Source organism: Ixodes scapularis, unplaced genomic scaffold, assembly GCF_016920785.2.
Source record: "Ixodes scapularis isolate PalLabHiFi unplaced genomic scaffold, ASM1692078v2 PGA_scaffold3__209_contigs__length_174095766, whole genome shotgun sequence".
In the NCBI taxonomy this organism is placed as follows: Eukaryota; Metazoa; Arthropoda; class Arachnida; order Ixodida; family Ixodidae; genus Ixodes; species Ixodes scapularis.
The window spans coordinates 156,439,027-156,462,287 of record NW_024609868.1 but is presented as its reverse complement, the minus strand read 5'-3'; the positions used below and the strand labels follow the sequence as shown (position 1 = coordinate 156,462,287).

The following is a 23,261-nucleotide window of genomic DNA, read 5'->3' as shown; positions in this document are numbered from 1 at the left end:
CAGAGCGGGACAGGACCACAAGATATGTAAAATTGTAAGAGTATCACCACACTGATCACAAATAGGAGGATCTTCCCCCCAAAGTAGGTACTTATGAGTGATGAAAGAGTGCCCAATTCTCAGACGGCACAGCAAGGTTTCATAAAGACGACTCTTGCATGAAGAGCTTTCCCAAGCTCCAAGAACAGGCTTTGTAACGTGGAGCTTGTTTTCGCACTCCCTGTCCCATTCCAACTGCCAACAACGAAAAAGTGATGACTTTACTAAAGGCTTTATATCCTGATATGGTAAGTAGAAAGACGATTGGACAAGGTTTCCCACAGACCCTGCAAGCCTGTCGGCCTTCTCGTTGCCCTCTATGCCAACGTGACTAGGTACCCAACAAAATGTAATGCTTTGACCATCATGTAGAGCTGCGTTGAGTTTAGTCTGAATTTGTTGTACAAGCATGTTTTTAGTGTCTTTAACAGAGCAAACTGCAACAATCACACTTTGAGAATCAACAAAAAGAACAGCCCTAGTTATTTTCTTATGTAGAATGTAGTCTATTGCCATTGATACTGCATAGAGTTCTGCAGTAAATGCTAGCAAACGAATTAAGTCGCTTAATTTTAGAGAAGCGTTCTGAATACACAGCGCAGCCAACGAAAGATGAAGTCTTGGAGCCATCTGTGTAAACATGAAGATAACCATCATACTTTATTTGTACTTCACAAACCTCTTGCAGTATTGCAGCATGGTAAATGCCATGTTTGTTAAATTTTGTGAGCGACCAGTCACAGGCAACTGGCAGTGTCTTCCAGGGTGGAATACGGTCGTCGACATTTCGAATGAGGCCGACCTGGTCCAATGAAAGATGAAGTGAAGTGCAAAGTTCCTCAATGCGGGAGCTTAGTGGTGTCACAATGCTTGGCTTGTTGTTAAAGAGACGGGAAAACCTCGACCTTGTAAGGGAAGAATAAGTAGGGTGTTGAGGGTCAGCCAGAATCTTAAAAGCATACGTTAGGCTAAGATAGGTTCGTCGTTTGTTCAGTGATAGATCATTAGCTTCTGCATATAAACTGAAGACAGGGGATGTTCGGAAAGCACCAGTTGCTAGTCTCAACCCCAGGTGGTGAACTGGGTCCAACATCTTGAGGGCAGATGGCCGGGCCGATCCATACACTATCGCACCATAGTCAAGACGAGATCTTACAAGGGCATTGTACAACCGTAGAATACATTTTCTGTCAGAACCCCATTACTTGTAAGATAGAACTTTCAAAAGATTCATAGACTGAAGACATTTAGTTTTTAAAGCTTTCAGGTGTGAAATAAAACTAAGCTTTTTATCAAATATCACACCAAGGAATTTGTGCTCTTTCCTGACTGGTACAGGGTTTTCATTTAGTTCCAGTGATGGGTCCAATGACAACCCACGACGCAAAGAAAAGGGCACACAGACTGTTTTGGATGCAGAGAACCCAAACCCATTTTCGTCAGCCCACTTGGAAAGTTTGTTTATGGCTATCTGCAATTGGCGCTCACAGCTGGAAAGGTTACAAGAGGAAGACGAAATCTGTATATCATCAGCGTAAAGGGAATATGAAACAGAAGGAGGTAGCAGTCGTGCAATTGAATTGATTTTTAGCACAAATAAAGTCACGCTGAAGACTCCTCCTTGAGGGACTCCATTTTCTTGCACGTAGGAGTCAGATAGGTTGGAGCCAAGACGAACTTGAAAAGTCCTGTTTGTTAGATATTCCCTTATGCATTGCAGCATACGGCCACGGATATTATATGCATACAGATCTTGAAGGATCCCATGTCTCCACGCTGTATCATATGCTTTCTCCAAATCGAAATAAACTGCGACACAGTGCTGCCGGTTTACAAATGCCTCACGTATCGCAGTTTCCAAGCCTACTAAGTGATCGAGAGTAGAACGACCTCGGCGGAATCCACACTGGTTGTTATCAAAGGCCCTCTGTTGTTCCAATACATAAACCAGTCGCCTGTTTATCAGCCTTTCAAACGTTTTTCCGAGGCAGCTCGTCAGTGCGATTGGGCGAAGCATTTCACAGTGAAGCCCATTGGGCCCAGGAGCAGATAGTTTTTTTACATTAGGGGCTATCTCAAGTTGATATCGCGTAAAAGGCCGATTATAAGAGGCTGCCTTTCCTCCAGTTACGACTAGCTTTTGTTGCTCCGCACGGGCTTTAAACTGTGCAAAGTTAGCGCTGTAGTTGGCTGAGCTGGATGAATTCTAAAAATGTTCTCCGAGGATGTTAGCTATGTCTTTTAATGACGAACAAGGACCATTAAAAGTCGGGATGGCAAAGCACCTATAATCCCCATTTACTTTCCTATATCTGTCCCAGGCCTCTTTGGCAGGGACTAAACTAGTTAGAGAGGACAGGTACTTCATCCGAGGCTTCCGTTTTGCTCGCTTCCTAGTCCAACGAGCCTTGGCTTTTCGGCGCTTGAACTCCACAAGGTTGTGCGAAGTGGCATATCTACGAAATCTTTCCCAGGCCCTGTCTTGATCTGCCAGTGTTGTGGCACACTCCTTCTTCCACCAAGGTTTACATTTTTTTGGCACATTGCCAGAAGTTTGTGGAATAGAGCGCTGAGCAGCCCTTATTATCTGCTCAGTAACATGAAGTGTAGCGTTCTCGGGTGACATAGAAGAAAGAATCGAAGGATCTAAAGTCCAGTGAACATTAAAAAGTGTCCAGTCAGCCTTGTCTAATTTCCACCTAGGGGGACGCTTTAAAAGATTAGGCAATGGAACAGTACTTTCTAAAACAATAGGATAATGATCACTTCCAAAAGGGTTATGAAGAACCTTCCATGAAAAGCAAGGAAGTAATGAAGGTGAAGCGATAGAAAGATCAATAGATGTGAATGAGTTGTGTGTCGCACTAAAAAAAGTTGGTTCTTTCCCGTTAAAAAGACACAGCCCAGAAGACAACAAAAGACGTTCAATAACTCCACCCCGGGAGTCTTGACGGGTACTACCCCGCATGGGATGATGAGCGTTAAAATCACCCAAAATTAAAAACGGTTGAGGAAGCTGTCCTACAAGTTCCTGCAGTTCTTGAAGATCCAAAGAAATATTTGGTGGCAAGTATAAAGAAACAAGCGTTACGAGGCGGTCCACGAGGAGACACACTGCAACAGCCTCCAGAGGTGTCCGGAGTGGAACTTGAGAGCAAGCGACTCCACTCTGCACAACTACTGCAACATTACCAGAAGGAGTGGAAGCGGGACGGTCTTTCCTGAAAACCTAATGGCGCCTTAAAATGTTAAAAGGATTAGAGTGAAGATGGGTTTCTTGCAAGGCAAGAGCGATGGGTCGAAGCTCATCCATGAAATGATTGACATCATCAATATTTCTTAAAATACCGCGAAAGTTCCATTGCATAAAATGTAACTTTGTCATCTATTAAAAAGTGTGTAAATACGTAAATATAAGGAGATAAAACCTAGCAAAATAAATAAAACTATGGAGAGCCAACTCGAGCTAAGTGGAAGATGTGATCACAATAAAACAGCTATCGAAGCTATCACTTGGGCGCTACTACAGGTTGCTTCTTTTTAGATTTACGAGAAGCTGTCTCCCATTCCATACCGTCCTGGTCGGACCCAGGAGTAGACTGACTGTCAGCATCAGTTGCTATCTCCATGTCCTGGGAAGTGTCCGATGGATGGAGCATGACAGAGCTGGTCCGGCCTGGCATGCGCGGGGGAAAACCCCGGCCACGACCGGATGGAGGAGTGGCGAACGAACTGGGGCGAGGAGTCACCCAAGCTTGTCTTGACACCACCTTTCACAGGAGCTGCATGGGTACCATGCTGCTCCTTCGGTAGGGGGACCCTCTCCACCGAGCAGTAGCGAGAAGCTCGCTCCTCCCTAGGAGGGGACCTAAGAGAGGCGGCAGGCGCGGCTGCTGCCGGCCTGTCCTTGGATGGATGGGCAGCCTGTATGCTACCACCAGGGGCTGGAGGAAGCTGCCGCTGCCCTGGTCGGGGAGCCGGGGCCCTAAGGTCGGCCGCCAAGATCTCGGGAGAGACCTGGGTGGCCCTCGACTCCGAGCGCGGTGCAGGGCCCCTGCGCACCGCCTCAGCATAACTACCCTTCGACAAAAAGGAAAAACGCTTTTTTGCTTCTATGTATGGGATATTTTCTTTGACTTTAAGGGCAAGAATATCTTTTTCTTGCTGAAAGAAAGGACAGCTGAGGTAGTAAGCGGGGTGTGGTCCACCGCAGTTGGCGCAATGGGCCACGGCCTCGCAAATGTCGGAGACGTGGCCTTGACTTCCACGCTTTGCACATGTCTCCCTTCCGCGACAGTTGCGTGAACCGTGGCCAAAACGCTGACAACGGAAGCACCGCAGTGGGTTGGGGACATAAGGGCGGATGCGGCAATTAAGGTACCCTGCTTTGATTGTCTCTGGTAGAGTGTGTCTCTCGAAAGTCAAAATAACATGCTTCGAGGGAATTTCTTCACCATTCTTTTTAAACATTATTCGTTTGACGGCGACGACACCAGAGCCTTCGAGGCCCTCAAGAAGGTCCTCCTCACTGGTATGAAGGAAGTCATCCTCAGAGAGGACACCACGAATGGTGTTAAGTGTACGGTGAGGGCTCACCGACACTTTCAAGTCAACAATGTTGGTCATCTTAGAGAGTGCTTCACTTTGTTTTTTTGTTTCTACCTCCACAAGGAGGTCTCCACAGTGGAGCTTCTTAGCCTTATAGGAGAACCCTACAAGGTGCTCGAGAACTTTAGCTACAACAAATGGTGAGAGCTTTGCAGCTGGTTTCTGTTCATCCAGCGAATGAATGACAAAAAACTTTGTAAAGGCTTCTTCTTTAGATTCCTTTTCAATGGTCTTGGGTTCAAGACAACGCCTTTTAAAGGCTTGCCCTGAACGGGGTTTGGAGGGGTGGGGCGCCATAGCAGGGCAAAGAGTGTTCAGAATCCGCGGTGCACCGCCCACCACCGAGCCCAACAAGGCGTTAGGTAACGAACCATAACAAGAAGGGCTTGGCTGGAGACGTTACGCTAACAGTGCTGCCGGGAAACTATAACCAAGTGTGGATCTGGACGAGGGTATCTGTCACCACCCAAAGTTAGCCCTTGCCGCCAAAGAGGGTGAAATAAGAAGGAAGAGGAGAAGAAGAAGAAAGGTATAGAAAGGAGAGGTGGAGAAAGGCGACTGACTGAATCATCCTGGTCGGGCCAAGCCAGGACACCCGTCTACGGGAAGCAGGGGCCGAAGCGGTGTATTGCCTCGCCCGGGGGGCCCCGAAGGGTCCAAACATACCCCGGGCTTGGCTCAACCACCAGGGTCCCCTTTTCCCCGGACACGGGTACGCCACGCACAGCCAGACGTGGGTGGGCGAACCCACATGGCTCGGGGTTCGTAGTGACGCCACTCACCAAGCACCTACTAAAGTAGGTGCCCCCTGCGTGCGGGCATGGTGGCCCACGTGGCTGGGGTCCGTGGTGACGCTACTCACCAAGCACCTAGCACCTAGGGTGCAGGCGCCCCCTGCGGGGCTCGGGGTCCATGGAGACGCCAGTCTCCAAACACCTGCTTTCACAGGTGCCCCCTGCGGGGGGTAAAACAGTGATGACAATATGCAATAGTTATCACACATGACTCATATCACAATATACACGAGAACGCAAAGGAATTTCAGCGTAGTTACAGATATGAGGCAGGAGACTAAGCACGGTGAACTGCCACAAAACACTAAGCAGTATTTGAGCCGGAATGCATCAGAATTTCGACACATTTACAAGGACATGAAGTCGCTGAACTGCGGCTTCAAGCTTGATGAGCCAATAATTAGGAGGGACTTCAAGTGTTCAACAGACAACCCTACTGAAAAAAACCATATGAATTTTCTATACGGGTCTTCATATAGCGTTATGGGATACGGGTCATAAGGTTGGTACGGGTCATATGGTTCGTACGGGTCATATGGGTCATACGGTTGGTACGGGTGATATGGTTGATACGGGTTGGTACGGTTTGTATGGTCCATATGGTTTGTACGGTCCATATGGTTTGTATGGTCTATGATTGTTATGGATGATATTGTTCATGCAGTTTAAATCGTTGATATGATCTATAGGCCAACGCACTATTTACCAACAAGCCCTCACGAGGTGTGAACAAATTCAGTTTCTACACGAGGTGCAAGCACTGCGTGTGCGCAAGAACGACATTCACGTGACGTAAAGCGTCTGCACATGGGCCCTAACAGTAGCAGCGCCACCGTAGCAACGTGACGTCACGGCCGCGTATTGGTGTACATGAAGTTCAGCAGGGAAACACTTTCCTTTTAAAGCCTATGCAAGATAGCGGAAAGTGCATGCACAGAGAAATGCTCGAACTTCCAGAAATTGTGAACATGCATTCCACCCGCAGGCTCGTTTATTTGTCCTCCAGTCTCAGGCTTTGAAGTAGCTCGTGCATGCTAATGAGGCAATTCTTTGAGGCGAGCTGCATCTGCTTTCCCAGTTGGTCACAGGCTGACGCACCTCCGACTGGCATCTGAAAGTAATGTAAACAAAACCGAACATGTTCTCGTAAAATAGTTTCTACAGTATCTATCTAGTCAGTAAACCCTTTTCAAATGTCCATCAAGCAACAATGGCTGTCAGTACTGCTTGCTCACGAAGTGCGTGACTGGATCTGAGTTCTCGCTGAACGCTGACGCAGGGCTCGCTTTCAGTATATGCTCAGAGTATGAGAGCAAGCAATGGCGGACAGGCGTCCGCACTGACGTTGGAAAAGGGTCTAGTGACTTAAATTTTATGACTGACCTAATATTTAAAATCATCTACCTTCTGCAACTTTCACATTTTGAAAACAATCACAAATATTTATTAAGGCAATACATCACCGCATGACGTAGAATACATAACATACAACTTTCGTCAACTTACATAGCATACAACTTTCGTCACCACGGGACGTCTCTGCAGTCTCCCGGGACGCGGACCTCCCACGTGGTCACACTCCGGTCCAAGCATCCCTCTCGTCCCGTTTCCCACAAGAACGCAGGAACAGGCAGCTCTCCCGATCATACGCCGAGACCCAAACGTCTCCACTTGTCTCCATTGTTCGTTAGCACCCGGTCCGAAGGCCGAGAAAGCGGGCTCTCTTTCTCAGCGGGGTGTCAGGGGGGTCAGCTCCCGCTGTGCCGGGTGGCCCGCTCGGCGTCGCTCGGAAGCTGCACCCCACCCACGCCACGTCGGTCGGCATGTTCGGCGGCGCCAGAATGCCGAGCCCGAGACTCTGGTCAGTCGATGGGAGGTCGATGGCGCTGCCAGGAAGCCGAACCTGCTCTCTGGGTGGTCGATCATAACAGCATGCATCCACCAGGTGCGCATTCAAAGTCGTTTATTTAGCTTTAAAATTAGTTCTCTTGTGCTTTTCAACGGAAGACTGGTGATTTTGAGGTTAGGGTGCAACATGCAACACATTAAAGCTAGAAAATGAGCGCTGAAATTTCGTTTCCCTACACCTTTAATGGAAGTGTAGCCACACAATCTTAGTATAGTATAATTAATAAATTATTCTATCCATGAACAGGAACTTTTAGTTAAGTAAATCATCCCTGCAGTCCATTAAGCACAAAATTTTAGTTTAGACTAGACAAATGTAAGCCAGAAACACTCAAATCCTGGAATTCATAAGGAAATAACTTTATTTGTGCTTACTGCAGACTTATTTCTGCGGGCTCCATATTTCGCAATTAAGGTCGAAGCTGAAGTTTTGAAATAATTCGCGGGTACTAATTTTCGCGATGCAGTGGGATCTCCATATAGATTCCAATGTGTTTATACTTTACCGGAATTGTTTACGGGACCTACTTTTTCAGCAATTGTAGGCGATTCGTAAAAACGATTCGACAGCAATCTCAACCAAGCGATTCAACAGCGACCTCAACCATGGCGTTGCTGTCACGTGCCTTGCTTCGACGCTCTTATTGGGTCGGGAAGGCCGCAGCCTCCACAGCTCGTCAAGTTATCGTGAAACACAGAGTATAGTTGCTGCACTCGGAGTAAGGGTAAAGGATCGCAAACTCAACATGCACAGCACCTGGAAGAAGGCATAGGACATACACCTCGAGGTTAAAGGGATACTGAACTGAAATTTTGAACTCACAAAACAAGGCTGGACAGATAGGCGGGACGGCGCAAAACCCAAAAACATCACTCATACAGCGATATCTCTAACGGATCGACATATTTTTAGAAAAGAAGTGCCCGGCCGAGGAGGCCGACGAGACAAGGCACGTCACGATTCTTATTCCCTCTCCTCCTCGCTACGTCCCGTGTCAAGCTGGTGAACCGAAGCGAGGAGGAGAGAAGCGAGGCCGCTTCCCCTCATTCTCAAATTCTCCTGGAGGTCAGTGATGTCAAAGACCTCGCTTGATCGTGCCCCTCTTTTCCAAAAGTGCAGCGATCTGTTTGAGATATCGATGTATGAGTAATGTTTTGGAGTTCGTAGAGTCCTGTTCAACGCTTCTAGAGCCTTATTTCGCGAAATTCAAATTTCGGTTCAGTATCCCTTTAGCAAGCCACATGCCAGATAAGGTCCATCTGTGTTTAATGGTTCCAGAAATCTATCGATGCCCTTGCACCAGCGGAGTTGAATCGTTCATTATGAAAAGCAAACCAACAAAACTGCAAGATGTTTGGCAAAAATAGGTTACAGCCTGTGCTTTTGATTTGGAACTTCAGAAAGATGAGCTCAATTCTCCGGAAATTAGAAACTATGTATATTCTGAAAGAATTACTGTTCTGCATTTCAAGGTTGCCTCGCTAATATAAAGAAATAAATACCAGAAAAAAGTACTAAAACGATATGCACCTATGAAGTCTTGTTTTGGCTAGCAGTGACCGGCCCTGGTTAGCAATGACTCCCTGTTCCAGGATTGAAATGATGGTTGAGTAACATCCACCCCTTATGCACTTTTTGGTACAACTGGAAGATACAAAACATCTTGTTAAAAATTACCAATCCTTTTCACGTGCGAATTTTGCAGTTCATGTTTTCTGAAAGTCATTTCCCACAATAGTGTTAAATTAGAACAATGAGAGCAAAGTTGTTTCAGTAAAGGGCCCCTGAAAAAAAAAATGTTTCTTTTAAACAGACTTGTTGGGACACACGTGTCAAATAATTAGTTTTACGTGAAAAAAAATTGGTCAGAGCAATATTGACGGCGCGAAACGCAATTTAGTCGGTCGTCACCTCCTTTCCACCTGTTTCCTCTGGGCACTTCGAGAGAGTAGAGGAGAGGGAGATCAGCTTCGCCTTCGTGTTGAGGTGGCGAGAGCGAATGACCATTCCGGGACGTCATGGACTTTGCGCGCAGAATTTAAAATAAATCTCTTGCCGTCAATATTGCTCTAAAAAATTATTTATTTTCGCATAAAATTTATTTTTTGGCACGAGTGTCCTTATCAGACTGTTCAAAAAACTTTTTTTTTCCAGGGGCCCTTTAAGAGGTGTTTGCCTGATATGCATCAGTGGAATCAGGTATTGACTAGCAATGACTTATTGCCCCCAGGACTGAAGTGCTGTTTCAGTAAAGTGCCGTTCACACTCTTGTGACCGAGTAAGACCGAGAGAGACCAGACCAGTTTTTAAGCCTTTTGCGAGTTCTTAGGACGGGATGCGCCAGAACGCAGCTGGTCCTAAGAGATCGCAAGTGGCTTGAAAACCGGTCTCGTCTCTCACGGTCGTACTCGGTTGCAAGAGTGCGAACGGGCCTTAATGCTTCCTGCACAAAAAATTCAAATGTAAGAACACAAGCCCCAAAATGTTTGTGCCATTCTCCTCCCCCTACTTTTCTGTGCATTTATTTTTTTTATCCCTTGGCAAATCCTAAAGATTTCAAAATGCTTATCCCACATCCTTCCGTTAGACTGAGTGGGTAACCCGGAGAATTCTTTGTTTGTGAGAACACTTTTTCATTCACCCCATGCTGTTCTTGAAAGCAGAAACTCCTCTCTCTTAACCACAGTCATTAAGCACTTTTCATAGACCATACACACGAGGTTGGCAATCCCAGCACAAGCTCATGTCTTCACTTTGAGCATGGATTAAGCATATATAACTAAATCTGAGACACCGGAAGAAGGAAAAAGGAGGACACAAAAAAGAGGACGACACACATAATGTCTCGAACACAGCTGCAGGTTCATACTAAAACCACACCATTTTATAGGGGTACACCGCAGTCAATGCCAAGAACCCTCACACTAAGTCACACCCCCAGATTGTCAGCAAGGGGGAAAAAAGAACTGCCCTCAACGTTCCCACACTTGCCAAAATGAACCCACCGACTAACAAGTAAAAAAAAAAATGCAGCTGTGGTTGAGACGTGTTGTGTTTGATGTTCTCTTTTTCGCGTCCTTCTTCCGGTGTCTCAGGTTTAGTTATGTATGCAATTCACCACCCTTGCCTGTACTTTTACTCTTCTCTCAAATAAGCATACGCCTGCAATTCGTAATATCTGATCTATGGAAAGTCTCTGATCCACCAAGCCTTTTCCATTATGAGCAGGCATTATTTATAAAAACCTCCTTTCATTACATTGTTTCAGAGAACAATTTTTCTTTCTTAATTAGGATCAACTGATCATATTAGGATAATTGCCAAATAATGGCAAATTCACACGATACATCGAATTGCAATTTTCATCTGTGCACCATTTGTCAAGTTACCATCATGTAGGCTATTCCTGAAATTTGTCCCTCGTCCGCGGACACCCATACTGAAAGGGCAGAGTGCCTTCTTAATCGCAGATTTTTGGCATGTGAGTAACTCGAAGAGCGTCTTTATGGTAGAGTAGCAACAGCTCACGAATATTTTTGTTTTCAAATCAGCCAAAAAAAGAGAGTGGATCATCGTTTTGTCGCGCCACTCTTAAATCTCCATGCGTGAAAGAAGCTGCAAGAACTTTGCCCGGCTGACACGCCACAGGTCCTGGTACTCCTCCGGGTTGGTGTCAAGAAGCTTGTCAAAACTCGCCTAGCATGCTGCAATCTTTCCTGCAGATCCACCCAGTTTTCCATCCAGCAAGACCTTTCTTATGGCTTCTGCTGAAGAGTGGTGCACAAGCGAGCAGTGTGTAAAGGTATTTCCAAATGCCTCTCCGCGACCCCAAGACTTCATCGCTATGATGCTGAAGCCTCCTGAAGCAGGATCATACTTGTGTCATGGCGTTAGTAAAGTAAGTGACACTTCGCTCTAAGCCTGCCACTATGTTTTAGCCCACTTGGTATGTAACAGCGGCACACAACGATTCCTTTTCATGATAGCACCGTGGTCCTAGTCACAAACATCACTTCTGCTCTTGGAAAACAGTGCCACACTGCGATGTAGGCGTTTTGCAAAATTGCAAGGCTGCGAATAGGTATAGTATGTCCTCGCTGTCGCCTGCTCGTCTCCTTAGTGTGGATGCGCTTGGGGGACTAACGTTCCATGGACGTCTTGTCACGTGATAAACCCATCCGCGGATTAGCACGTCGTGTAAATCAGCCATAGATGGACTGGGGAGTCTGCAATCACTTAACATTTTTGTTGACTTTGCCTGCGCGTCATGAAAATGTGTTTCGTATCCAATTAGATATTCTCGAAGAAACAAGGAAACTGCATAATGATGTCGCACAATATTCACCTTAACCACTTAACCGGTTTTTGTTTTACAGTTTTTCATCCTAAATTTTTTTTTCCTTTTTTAAAGCCTGTGCGGCTTGGGCCGCACGTGCCTCCACAATCGGTCGCCATCCTTAAAACGTGTACAATAAAAAAATGCGTGCTGCCATCTCTCAGCTGCACCGCAAAATAAGCTCGGAGCGGGCCTGGGACGTCCAAAACAGCCAAGGGGAAAGGTAGGATGCGTGGACATGCTACATTCCTCCTAAACGCCTAGGGAACGGCTCTAGGTGGAAGAGCTAGGCTTGCTCAAAACAGTTAAAGGACACATGCAAAGAAAGCAAACTTTTTTTTTAAACAGCCGGATTAGGAAAAGGAAATCATAAAACAAAGTTACAACGAAAAAGAAAAATTTTTAGAGCTATATTTACGGCGCTGAACGAATTTGTAGTTGGCGCCCGCGGGCACCGCGGAGAAGTGGCCCTCATTTATCACGTGATTGGCCGCCATTTGTCACATGGTACCGTAAAATACCGAGCAAGCGCCCACTCAAACTTTAGAGATAATCGTGAAAAGATCGGGGATGGGCCCTTCTTCGCTCATCAATTTTACATATAAATGTACTTTGTGTATTTTCTCAGATCCTACAAATTTGGGAATGGGCGCTTAGTGTGGTGTGGGCGGATGCACGGTATTCTACGGTACTTGCACTCTTTCGGATGCTTCGTATGGTCTCGAAAAGTTACTTATTCATCTTCGTTTGAAGTGCAACAAAAAACAAAGATTAATAAGTTACTTTTAGAGCCCAAAGGAAGCTCCCGAAAAATCGCAAGCAGATGTGATAAACCTGTGCACCGGTAAGATGACAATGGCGGCACGCCAGAGCACACAAACTTGCACGGCGACGGCGGCGCCGCCGTGGAGAAATGCATTGGAGCGGCAGCGCACAGTGCTCAGCATGCGGCGGCAGCGGGTCTCCGAGGCTTCGGCGACATAGCGCGGCGGTGCACAGGTCTAACACGTGACCAGCGACGGCTCTCACGGGCGCCAACTACAAATTCGTTTTGCGCCATAAATATAGCTCTAAAAATTGTATTTTTTCGTTGTAAATTTGTTCTAAAGCAATCTTTTTCCATCAAGGCTGTTTTTTTTTTTAAATGTTTTTTTTTTCTTTGCATGTGTTTTTTAAGGGTTTAAGGAGCTGCAGTACCTTCCATGTCATTGAATCTTATGTAGTAGTATATGATTCTAAGCCACAAGACTAGGTTACTGAAAGTAACAAGAAAGAGGAAGACAGGACGTCGTATTGTTTCATATTCTAATTTTTTCATCAGTCCCGTATTAAAAGGTTTTCATAATAAAACTTGCACTTGTATTTTATCTACACTTCTCTTTCTCACAACGTTCTGTCTACTAAATGGACCAGCGAAGTAAACTCCCCCCCCCCCCCCCAAACATACAGACAACGCACAATTGAAATTTCTGGACACAATATTCCATGAATGTATTGGGCATCTGAACCAAGCTGAAGAAAAATTTTTGGTCTGAGGAAATAAAGGGTTACAAAACTGAAAAACATAGCAGTAGCATACTTCTCACTTTAGCACGTGTAGAAGAACCATTCATTTCTATTAGAAAGGTAGAAAAGACAAAAGGCTCAGGTTACTCACCGACAGCAACTACCAGGAAAGCAGGGGGGGGGGGCATGATTGTGGAGGCAGCTGGTCTCCAATGCTGGTGCCTTTCTGAAAATTGGAAGTAAGACTTTTAAAACAAAATGACCCCAAGTGTTGCCACAAAACATTCTTTTATTCCATTTCTCATACCAAAAAAGTTGGTATGAGGAACTTTGCCGGGCTGATACGGTGCAGATTCTGGTATTCATCTGCGTCGAAAAGCTTCTGTCAGATCGTTGCTAGCACGACGGAAGCGCTTTGCATCTCCAATGAACCGTTCAGCCAGCAAGACCTTTCTTGTAGGGGTGTTGCAAACCAGCCGACGTCCGAGTTTGACCAGGTTCGACTTTTTCCAACTTTTTGCGAAAAGTTAGAAAAATGTTTGACTGCTGTTTGCACGCGCGACATGCTGGCCAGTTGGCTTCGGATTGGATGGTGATGGCTAAGGGATGAATTAAGGGCAGCACCTATTGGTTAATCCAGTTAATACAGTACAAAAAAGTAAGTTATTAACTTCTTCAGTAGTTAGAGTTAGTTTCTTTTATTTGCAACTGCTTATAAAATTAAAATAACCTTTTGAGTGAAAACAAATTTTTTTAGACCTAGACATGCTTGTATCATGGACTTGCCACGCTGTCCTCAAAGTCGAACGAGTCAAATGTGGTTAAAAGTTTCGAAGGTTTGTCGAACCGGTTTGTCACAGTCGAACCCCAAATGCTCGACCTAAAAATCCGGTTTGCCAAAAGTTTGCGGCACCCCTACTTTCTTGTGGCTGTGGTGTATTGAAGGCGCAAGCACGGAGTGAGTGAAGGCGTCTCCAAATGCCCCGTGGCGAGCCCAGAACTTCGTCGCTTCTACGCGAAAGTCTGCTCGAGTAGGACTACGCTTGTGTTGTTATCATGACTTTGTTTAGTAAAGATAATGGTGCTTCGCACTAAGCCTATCACTGTGTTACGTCTCCCGCTGCACGTAACAGTGGCGCAGAGTTCTTTTTTTAAAGTAGAAAATGTTGATTTCGATCTGGGACAACTGTGCCACAGTGTGATCGCACAATGTTAGAGTTTCTGAGCAGTGTGGGGCCGCGAACATGTTTGGTACGTCCTGCCTGTCGTTTGTGAGTGTGCTCCTTTGTGTGAATCAGTTCGTCGTATAAATCAGCCATCAATGAAGAGTGCTGTTCATTTTGAACTTGATAAAAATTAACTGAGCAGCACCATTTTGTAGGATGGCTAACCCGCCTAAAACCCCCTGATGTGTTTGTGCTAGTTTTGGAACTGGCGTGTAAGTGCCAGTGCACGAGGCCCATGCAGCACTTGTAAGCAAATGGCAATATAGCCCTGAAAGGAGAGGTACTTGGAAGTGAATTATTTGCAGCTCGGCATAAAGCTATCACGCCTCTGCCTCTTTCATAAAGTCGACTATCATTGCCCTGACCTCAAGAACTCTTTGTTATCACCTCCGGAATTAACATCATCTTGTATTTCCAGTTCCACAAACGCATTCAGTCAGTCTTCCCTTTCTCAAGCCATCTGCGACTGGAACAGCCTACCATCCTCCATGGTAATCCCAGAAGTATTTCTAGCAAGCTTACGGATTAATTTTTCATGTTAGAAGTATTTTATTGCCACTATGTATGATTAATGAGCTTCCTTTTCTTGTTTGTCTTGATTTGTATAACAATGGCATGTAAGTGCCAGTGCACGAGTTGAAAAACTGCACGAATCCTGACCATGCCCTTAAGGTGAAAATAAATAAATGAAATGATTGGCAACACAGCACTCACACGTGGCCCATGTCTCTCGCATTCGCACAATAAAGGCTGAACTGCATGTAAGCGGTTTAGCAAGCAACGAGACGAGCAACTGAGACTTGTCACTGTAGCTCGGTTTTTGGATTTCTAGAAAATGTCGCTCCATTACTTGACTGCTTGCTCCCGTCGCTTTCAAGCGATTACCTTGTCGCGAGACTGACTGAGTGATAGCAAAATGGTTGCCATTGCTTGTCTCTTCGCTCGCTCAATCGCTTACACGTAATTTATACTTTTTGGCTGTTGGCGCTTGCAAAAATGTAAAGCGTGAATTTTATCAAAGACTTTGTTCTCGCTGACTCTCAGACTGCTGCGAAAACTTTGGGTTCCAGTGAAATAAGACCACATGATTTCTCACTTTGCTTATGAACTCAGGAGGAAAGCTGAGGAGGGGTAGCTTGAAAATCAGCTCATGGTCTCCTCAAGTTGTTTGGAACACCTTTTTTTTTGTTTTCTTTGGCACTACTCAATGCGCGTTTCTTTTCTCCCGACCTTCACAATAAAGTATTGCCAGAGGGTTAGTAAATGAGCGCTACATATACAGCACTGTGTATAAAAAATCCGTGCCACAGTCGAAAAATAACTCCTTATACTCTTCGCAAGCAACGTCACCAATACAGAACGTACTTCCAAAGGCGCAGGTCACGCAATATTTCGAGTAGTTTCCCAGGACGAAAATCGAACTTGGATCCGACCTCCCACAGTGGAAACAAACGGGGTGCAAATACGAGCGCTAGGACGCGAACTGGTACCTTCAGCAGTCATGGGTTCCGCAAAACACACCGCCTAGCTAGGTGGTACCAAGCCGCCACCCGATTTGCAGGACTCAAGCCTTGAACGCCGATCTACGAGATAAAGCTCCCCGATCACTCACCAAGCGCCTCGCTCGGCGCCCCACGCCCCCGTGGGACCTTGCCTCTGGGTCCTTTCCCGCCATTTGACTGCTCGCTCAGTGACAGGTCGGTTCCGGTACTTCCTTGGAAAAAAGCTTGAGGGCCATCCAATGCGCAAAGAATATGTGCGACAAGGAACCGCACACGTCCGCTTTCATGCTGCCTGCACACACAAGAACACGCCATACACGCTCCGAAAAGAAAGGGCTGGAAAAGTACTCACCAAGTAGACTGAAACCCACAGCTGGCTCTATGGGCACGCCGGCACCTGGGACACTTTGTTTCTTCAAGAACGTTCTTCGATGTTTTTCCGTAAGCCTAAAGGCCTGAAACCGCCTGAAATACGGTCGGTACGGTGGCCCGAGAGTCTGCAGCTTGGTTTATTTTTGATTTTGGTGACGATGGCGATGGCGATGCGGCGACGTTCGCTGGTTTGACCATAGAGTTATTATAATGTACGCTAGAGGTTCAAGTGGCGCTAGTGTGCTGACGCAAATTGAAGCAGACAGCAACCAGTCGAAAATTGACTTCCGGTAATGCATTTCTATGGGAAAAAGTGAGTGCATTTTCTCTCTGCGCTCGATCATAAGAGCAAATATCCCGAATAATTCGTACGTACTAGGTAGTTTGGAACATTTCTCAGTCAGGCCGACGAAAGAATTGGTCAGTTACGGCGCTTTTCTTTCGAATTCACCGCATTAAAAACGGTGCTAAAACGGCTTCGTACGTGTATTTATGTGCACTGTCGGACACTGTTAGCGCGAACGCGGCGTCGGCGATTTCCAGCATTGGGGATATACATGCCAAACGAACGGAGGACATCTGGAAAATCAAGAGCGGCGGAAAGAACTGCGCAGTAACACTAGATCAGTAACTCGCAGTGCATGTACGATCAAAATAAATTGAAGGCCACGTAATCTATTACGATTTTAAATAAGTAAGTACCGCTTCCTGAGCGAAGCTGCGTGTACGTTCAAAATATCACCCGCGCGCTCGATATCTTTGAGAATAAGAGCGCGATAAAAGCTGCCCGACAGAGAAAACAATACGAAGAGACACCTTTCATAGCCCACGAACTTTATTATCCACGTTTTGAAGGTTTTTATCCGCTCATGCACGACGGGATCATTTTCATATAGTGACAGGACTGGCATATTATCAATATACAATCGTCACCGGAATGCTGGCGAGTGTTGAACCCAATCTATATTCGTTTCGATTGTAATTTTGCTTTGAATAGTCGCTTGTTTTTACACACCTGCTGCGGAACGCACGTTTAGAACTGAAATGTAGCGAAGCTAAACATCGTTCACTCATGAAGAAAAATGCGCTAACTAAAGCAATTACACTTTCACAGTGTTAATCAAGGTACATACTATTCGGTACGACCCAAATAACCAAAGTGTTCCGTGTTATTTTCCGGCGAAGAGGAAAAATGCATGCGCGTTTTCCCATAGGAATGCACAGGAGCACCGCAAAAGTAGACTGGTTGCTGTCTGCTTCAATTTGCGTCACGGAAGTCGCATAGACACTAGCGCCAGTTGAACCTCTAGCGTACATTATAATAACTCTATGGGTTTGACGACAGGTGTTACGACGAAACTCATTTGACGCAACGTAAATGTTCCTGTCTTAATCGACTTACATTACAAATTTTAAACATAAATAAAAACTGTTTCAACATGTATATATTTATTTGTAATAAAGTATGCGTGTACTAAACTAAAGCTTGGCCTGGCTCAGCCCCGTTTTATTTTAACATGGCAGCGACAATAGCCTCTGTTCGTGCTCTGTGCCGTGCTGGACCTATGGGCTGTTCACTGGTCGTCCTGTTATCCACATCTTGCGATCCGCATCAGCCGCAGGCGTGCTGTCTAAGTATTGTGTGCCGCCGGAAAGAATATCCAGTCTTCTCGGAGGCAAGGCTGCAACTAGGGCTGCTCGGATCGTGGCTCGGACTTCGTCGACACCCACGAACCGCGTCCGCGAGCCTCACGTCGTCTGCTTGGTTCCTGCACGTTTCCGGCGTCGGATCCCCCAGCCTTGGCCTCAGCCCTACATGACCTAGCTGGTGAAAGACAATCTACGACAACCCGGCGTCTTTGGAATGCGATTACTACGATTAGTGGCTCTTAAAAACTCGGTAGCCCCCCTTCAGTGGTGAGCTCTTCGATGTGAATGGTGTTACCTTCACAGTGTCCCGACGCTCCGAACGGTCATTCTACAGGTGACGCTGCGAGACGCGAGCCTTCTGTGTTGCTTCAACTCTCAGTGTAATTCTCAAAATGGGCACTTGGTCCCGAATAAGCTGATGCACCTTTACTCACTCTCGAGACTCATCCCACGACGGTTCTAGCGGTACGTAAAACGTGGATGCACGATTCGGTTTATGGCGGTCACCTTGTCGATTGATACAGTGGAGAACACTGCTTACAGAAAGGATCGTTCTAAGAAGTGTAGAGCTGTGCTGGTCCTGGTACCTTTGCGATTACCCTTTTGGCGACGCCGTAACCTGGAGTATGAACCTCCCACAAGCATGGCAAGGTGCTGTTATGCTGCGAGTTCTGCCCCGCCTTTCGTGAAAGCTGAGTCCTACGGCTTGCCCAGCGAGCTACTGGTGCTCATTAACGCGAATTAAATGTGTGCATACTAGAAGTCTTGAAGTTGATTCGCTCAGAGTGCAGTACATACCATGGAACCATTTCCAGTGGCCCAAGTGCTGGACAGTTCCGTGAGACAGTGTGCCCAGTCCAATTGTTCTCAACATATTTATTAATCATAACAAGGTCTCTCTGCAATCGACTCCACTGCTGTTACGGACAACCGGATGTTGGTGCCGCTTATCAGGTGACCCCAGAAACCACGAGGGTTTGCAGAGCAACATTGAGAAGGTCTGCAATAAACATTCAGCTACATTTCTTCTCACAGCATGTCAACAATTTTGTCCATAACGTGTGGAACGCTGAATTTTGTACTTCGCATGCCTAGTAGAACAGGCCATAACACACTTAGGTGCCTTTCACAGCCTTGGTCCTGCAACACCTAGAGTACTGCAGCTTCATACAAAACTCCAAAGAGGCTTATCTTGTAAGATCAGTTGAAAGTGTTCACCAAAGGGCAACTACGTATGTTAAAATTTCTTTACCTTGTATATTGTATATTGTGCTTGTGTCCTGTGTCGTATCTATATGTGGTATACACTGGATGCCATATTTGAGGTGACTGCTCGTAATGCATGCACGGCAGGGGAGGGAGAAATTATCTTCTCAACGGGGCTCTCCTTTTTGTGTTCCAGACTCGCCCAGACGGTCCTATTCTCTTTTTGAAGACTAACCTGTCACTCAAAATTCGTACAAGAGCAGCTTTCCGCTCTCAGTCTTCCGTGGTGGTGCGAAATGGATGATGCGACGTCAGTGCAAGGCCTGTAGGCATGTTCGAAGCTTGCCAATAGTGCATGCTCAGCATTAGCGAGCTCAGCTATGACCGCTAGTGAATAACACTTATTGCATATTATCAGCATCCCTTCTGTCATTCTTATTAGCCTCCTGCCGTCCGTGAACATGCCGAAGTTCCTATGCACATTGATTTATGCATTGTGAGTTTTCTGGCTTCCAGTAATTGTGTAATATAATAATTAGCTAAATATTGAATTTCAAAATAAAGTGCATATTTTCATCCACCTTAGACTACTTCTTTTTTTACTAACTCAATTTTGTATATAGACGCTGATTTAGGATTTTTGATTAAGCTTATTTCTCATTTATATTTACATATATATTTTCCGGCCCTCCAGACAGCAACAGATTCCCAATCCTTAGCCAAAACGTTTGGTTGTAGGCCGATGAAAATATCGATGGGTCGTAGCTTGGGTGGGTGACCTTGTTCTGCTTCTTCCTGGTGAAGTGTTTGCTGCATACTTTGTTTTGCAGTAGGTGTCCTTGTTCCATTGTCGCTAGAACAATTTAATTGTATTATTCGTCAGCAGCTTATAGCAATACGTGAACTGCAAGGTGAGAAACGCTTCTTAGAATAGAATAGTTTATTATAGGTTTCTTTCAAAATACATTTTCGAGAATCGTTGCATTTATGCACAAGTCGCACCCAGCCCCAGGTCGCGCCGCGCTCTGCCGCGTACAGCTTCGAAGAGAAGCTAGGAAAGCCATAAAACTTTGTGCCGTGCTAATTTTTGTATCTATTGTTTCATCTAACCACGCAGCAACTGTTCTGGCTTTTTTAGTGCGGAATAGCCATCTCAAAAACTACACCGCTAATCCACTACTACAGCTGCCGCTGCTATGTACAACCAACACAGCGACTGCAGAAGCTTTCCAATCAAACCGACCTGTTTGCCGCTAGGGGTTCCCTCCGTGGTGGGGGCTTGTACATATTATGTCTGCTCGGTTCCTTATGTATCCTCCATCCCTTATGTGACAATATTCAAAAATATTTTTAAACCTAAAAGTACAGGGAGATTCGCCGGTAAATGTGATTTAAGCGGCGACATTGCTGCAATTTCTCTCATTCGCAACTGACTGCTTTTGTCGAAAATGCTCTGCTGGTTCCCCAGTCTAAACCTTGCCCACAACATGGCATATTGGTGTGATATTGATGTTTTAGATGAATTAAAAACGTGCCCCCAGTAAACTACCAAGATGCTGTTACTGTAGCCAATGTACTATATGGGTCTCATGGTTCTCTATGGTTTTAATATATAGAGTCCTATGTGTAGATAGAGTTCATACCGGTTATAATGCCACGAGTGTCGCCGACCAAACGCGCTCATGGCCGAATGGTTATCGTCTTTGGCTCCTATGCAAAGGGCTCAAGGTTCAATGCCTGGGAGTGGACGCGCCTTTTCGTTATATCTGTAAATGTTGGGTTCTGGTAAATTCGAAACCATGTTGCTTATTCGAGGTTAGAATGTTCTACGCACCGAACCTTCTATGCCAATTTTCCCAGACCGCAAGACATTCTTCTTCAAATTGAGTAATTTCTCTCCGCCTTGGTCAGTGTCCGACTTGCATGGGCGATGACTCGCTCAGTGCCTCCTTGCACTTAACCCAGTACCGCCCCGAGTCCTGCACTACTAGCTTCTGTGTGAATCTTGGTTTCTGCGTCCTAATCAAAGGGTCTAAGAACAAGAGAAGTCTAGAGTATTCGCTTCAGCCTGCGAATGCCTGCTCTTGCTCCTCGGCCCATTCAAACATCTCGGCATCTTTCGTAAGGTTTCTGAGCGCTGCAGAAATCCTTGCGAAATCTCAAACAAACGTCGAAAGCAGGCACAAAGTCCAAAGAATCTTTGCATGGCCTTTTTGTCTGTCTGCGCTGGAAATCCTGCGGCTGCACGAGTTTTCTTGGGGCCTGGGCAGACGCCAATGTTACTAACCATGTGGCCTAGGAACATGAGCTCGTCAGAGACGAAAGAACAGTCTGACGGCTTGAGTGCGAGTCCGGCGGACTGCATGGCTTGGAGAACAGCTCGGAGTCGTCGCAAGTGCACGTCAAAGTAACTTGAAAACGCTATGACGTCGTCGAGGTCGACAAGACAGGTCTGCCACTTCAGTCTCGCCAGTACGGTGTCCATGACACGCTGGAAAGTTGCTGGCGCCGTGCATAGTCCGAAGGGCATTACCTTGAACTCCTACAGTTCATCCGGCGTGACGAAGGCTATCTTCTCTCGGTCCTGTTTGTCAACTTCGATCTGCTAGTAGCTGCTCTTCAAGTCCATCGATGAAAATATACCGAGAGTGACACAGCCGGTCTAGCATTTGGTCGATGCAAGGAAGTAGATAGATATCTCTTCGTCACTGTGTTCAGCTGCCGATAGTCCCCGCTAAACCAAAGCGTTCCGTCTTAACCAGTAATACTGGAGAGGCCCACGGACCGCTTGAAGGCTAGATTATATCGTCGCTCCGCATTTTCATGTACTTGCTCCTGAAGGACCCCCTTTTCTTATATGGAGACTTGGTAATGTGACCGATGCGCAGGGAGCGCGTCATCCTCGGTAATGATGCAGTGCTTCTCAACGGTGGTGGTTTTCTCACCTTCGACGACGTCGCAAAGCAATCCGGGTATTCGGCGAGGAGGTTAATCAACCGCCGTCGTTTCGGGTCTGGAAGCTCGGGTCAATGTCGAGCTGTGCGGGAGACATACTGTCTTGCTGAGGTGACGAGGACTCTTCAGTTCTTGCGGTGATTTCGGCTTAGTTCCGGAATTCCTCGACATGGCCCACAGTGATATCTTTCAAGGGGTGTTGCGTTTCTTGTCGGAAGTTCGTCATGAGGACCGCAGTGCGCCCATCCTGAACTTCAGTTATTTCTCCTGTGATGCCTATTCGTTTTCCCAGGAGCAATTGAATGTTGCCTTCCAGACCAACTTCTCCGCAGGTAGCAGAATCTGCTACGACGGGAACAACAACATGATTGTGGCGGAAGGTTCACGTGGTCGGCAGATACTCGGACGGTGACTGACGCTGTTTGGGGTTTTTCTGAAGGCGGAACAGGTGTCCGCAACGTCAATCTGTTCTCTCCAAGGTCGATGAAGGCACCGTATTCACACAAAGTCCATGCCGAGAATGACGTCTCTGGCACTGTCTTGTAGAACGACGAATTTTACAAGACACGTCTCGCCATGAATTTTGACGCAAGCAGTGCATCTTTTGACAGGCGTGATGTGTCCTCGAGCGGTTCGTATCTGTGACCCATCCCGCAGCATCGTCACTTTTTGAAGGCGGTGAAAGAGTCTCCCACTCAAAACTGTGTAGTCTGCTCCGGTGTCCACAAGTGCTGATGCGTCGTGGCCCTCAGTAACGTTTAGGTTGTTGCGCACTGTTGCAGGAGCGTCATTGCGATACGTGGCTTCGGAAGAGTGGATGTGCTCCTGCGTTCTTGAAGGCTCTTGACTTCAATCGTCTTCGGCAACACCACCTCCAGGCGTTGCCGCAGCTAGTTTTCCTGGCTCCGGAAGTAGCTTTTGAGTGGGGGGGCTGAAGTCAAGCATTTTGTTTTTGCATATTTTATTATAGGAGACAAGGGCTGCAGCCGAATTTCTGTAATTTTATTTTTACTTACTGTTTATTAAAATATCAAATATTATTTGCATGAAGTTCCTTACTTAGCATGTGCAATCACTTTTCCTTCCTGCTTTATAACAACAGTAAGGAGTTTTAATGGCTCGTACGCAACACAGTTGTGGGTCAGAAATGCACACGCG

General features: G+C 46.2%; 1 long non-coding RNA gene across 1 annotated transcript; it reads right to left on the bottom strand.

The window, feature by feature from the left end:
- Nucleotides 1-6,401: 6,401 nt before the first annotated feature.
- LOC115324832 lies at nt 6,402-7,003 on the bottom strand. The gene is made up of 2 exons (XR_005715512.2): nt 6,948-7,003; nt 6,402-6,552 (listed from the first exon to the last, which is right to left on the bottom strand). It is a non-coding gene; the product is annotated as an uncharacterized LOC115324832 (long non-coding RNA).
- Between the last annotated feature and the right edge of the window lie 16,258 nt (nt 7,004-23,261).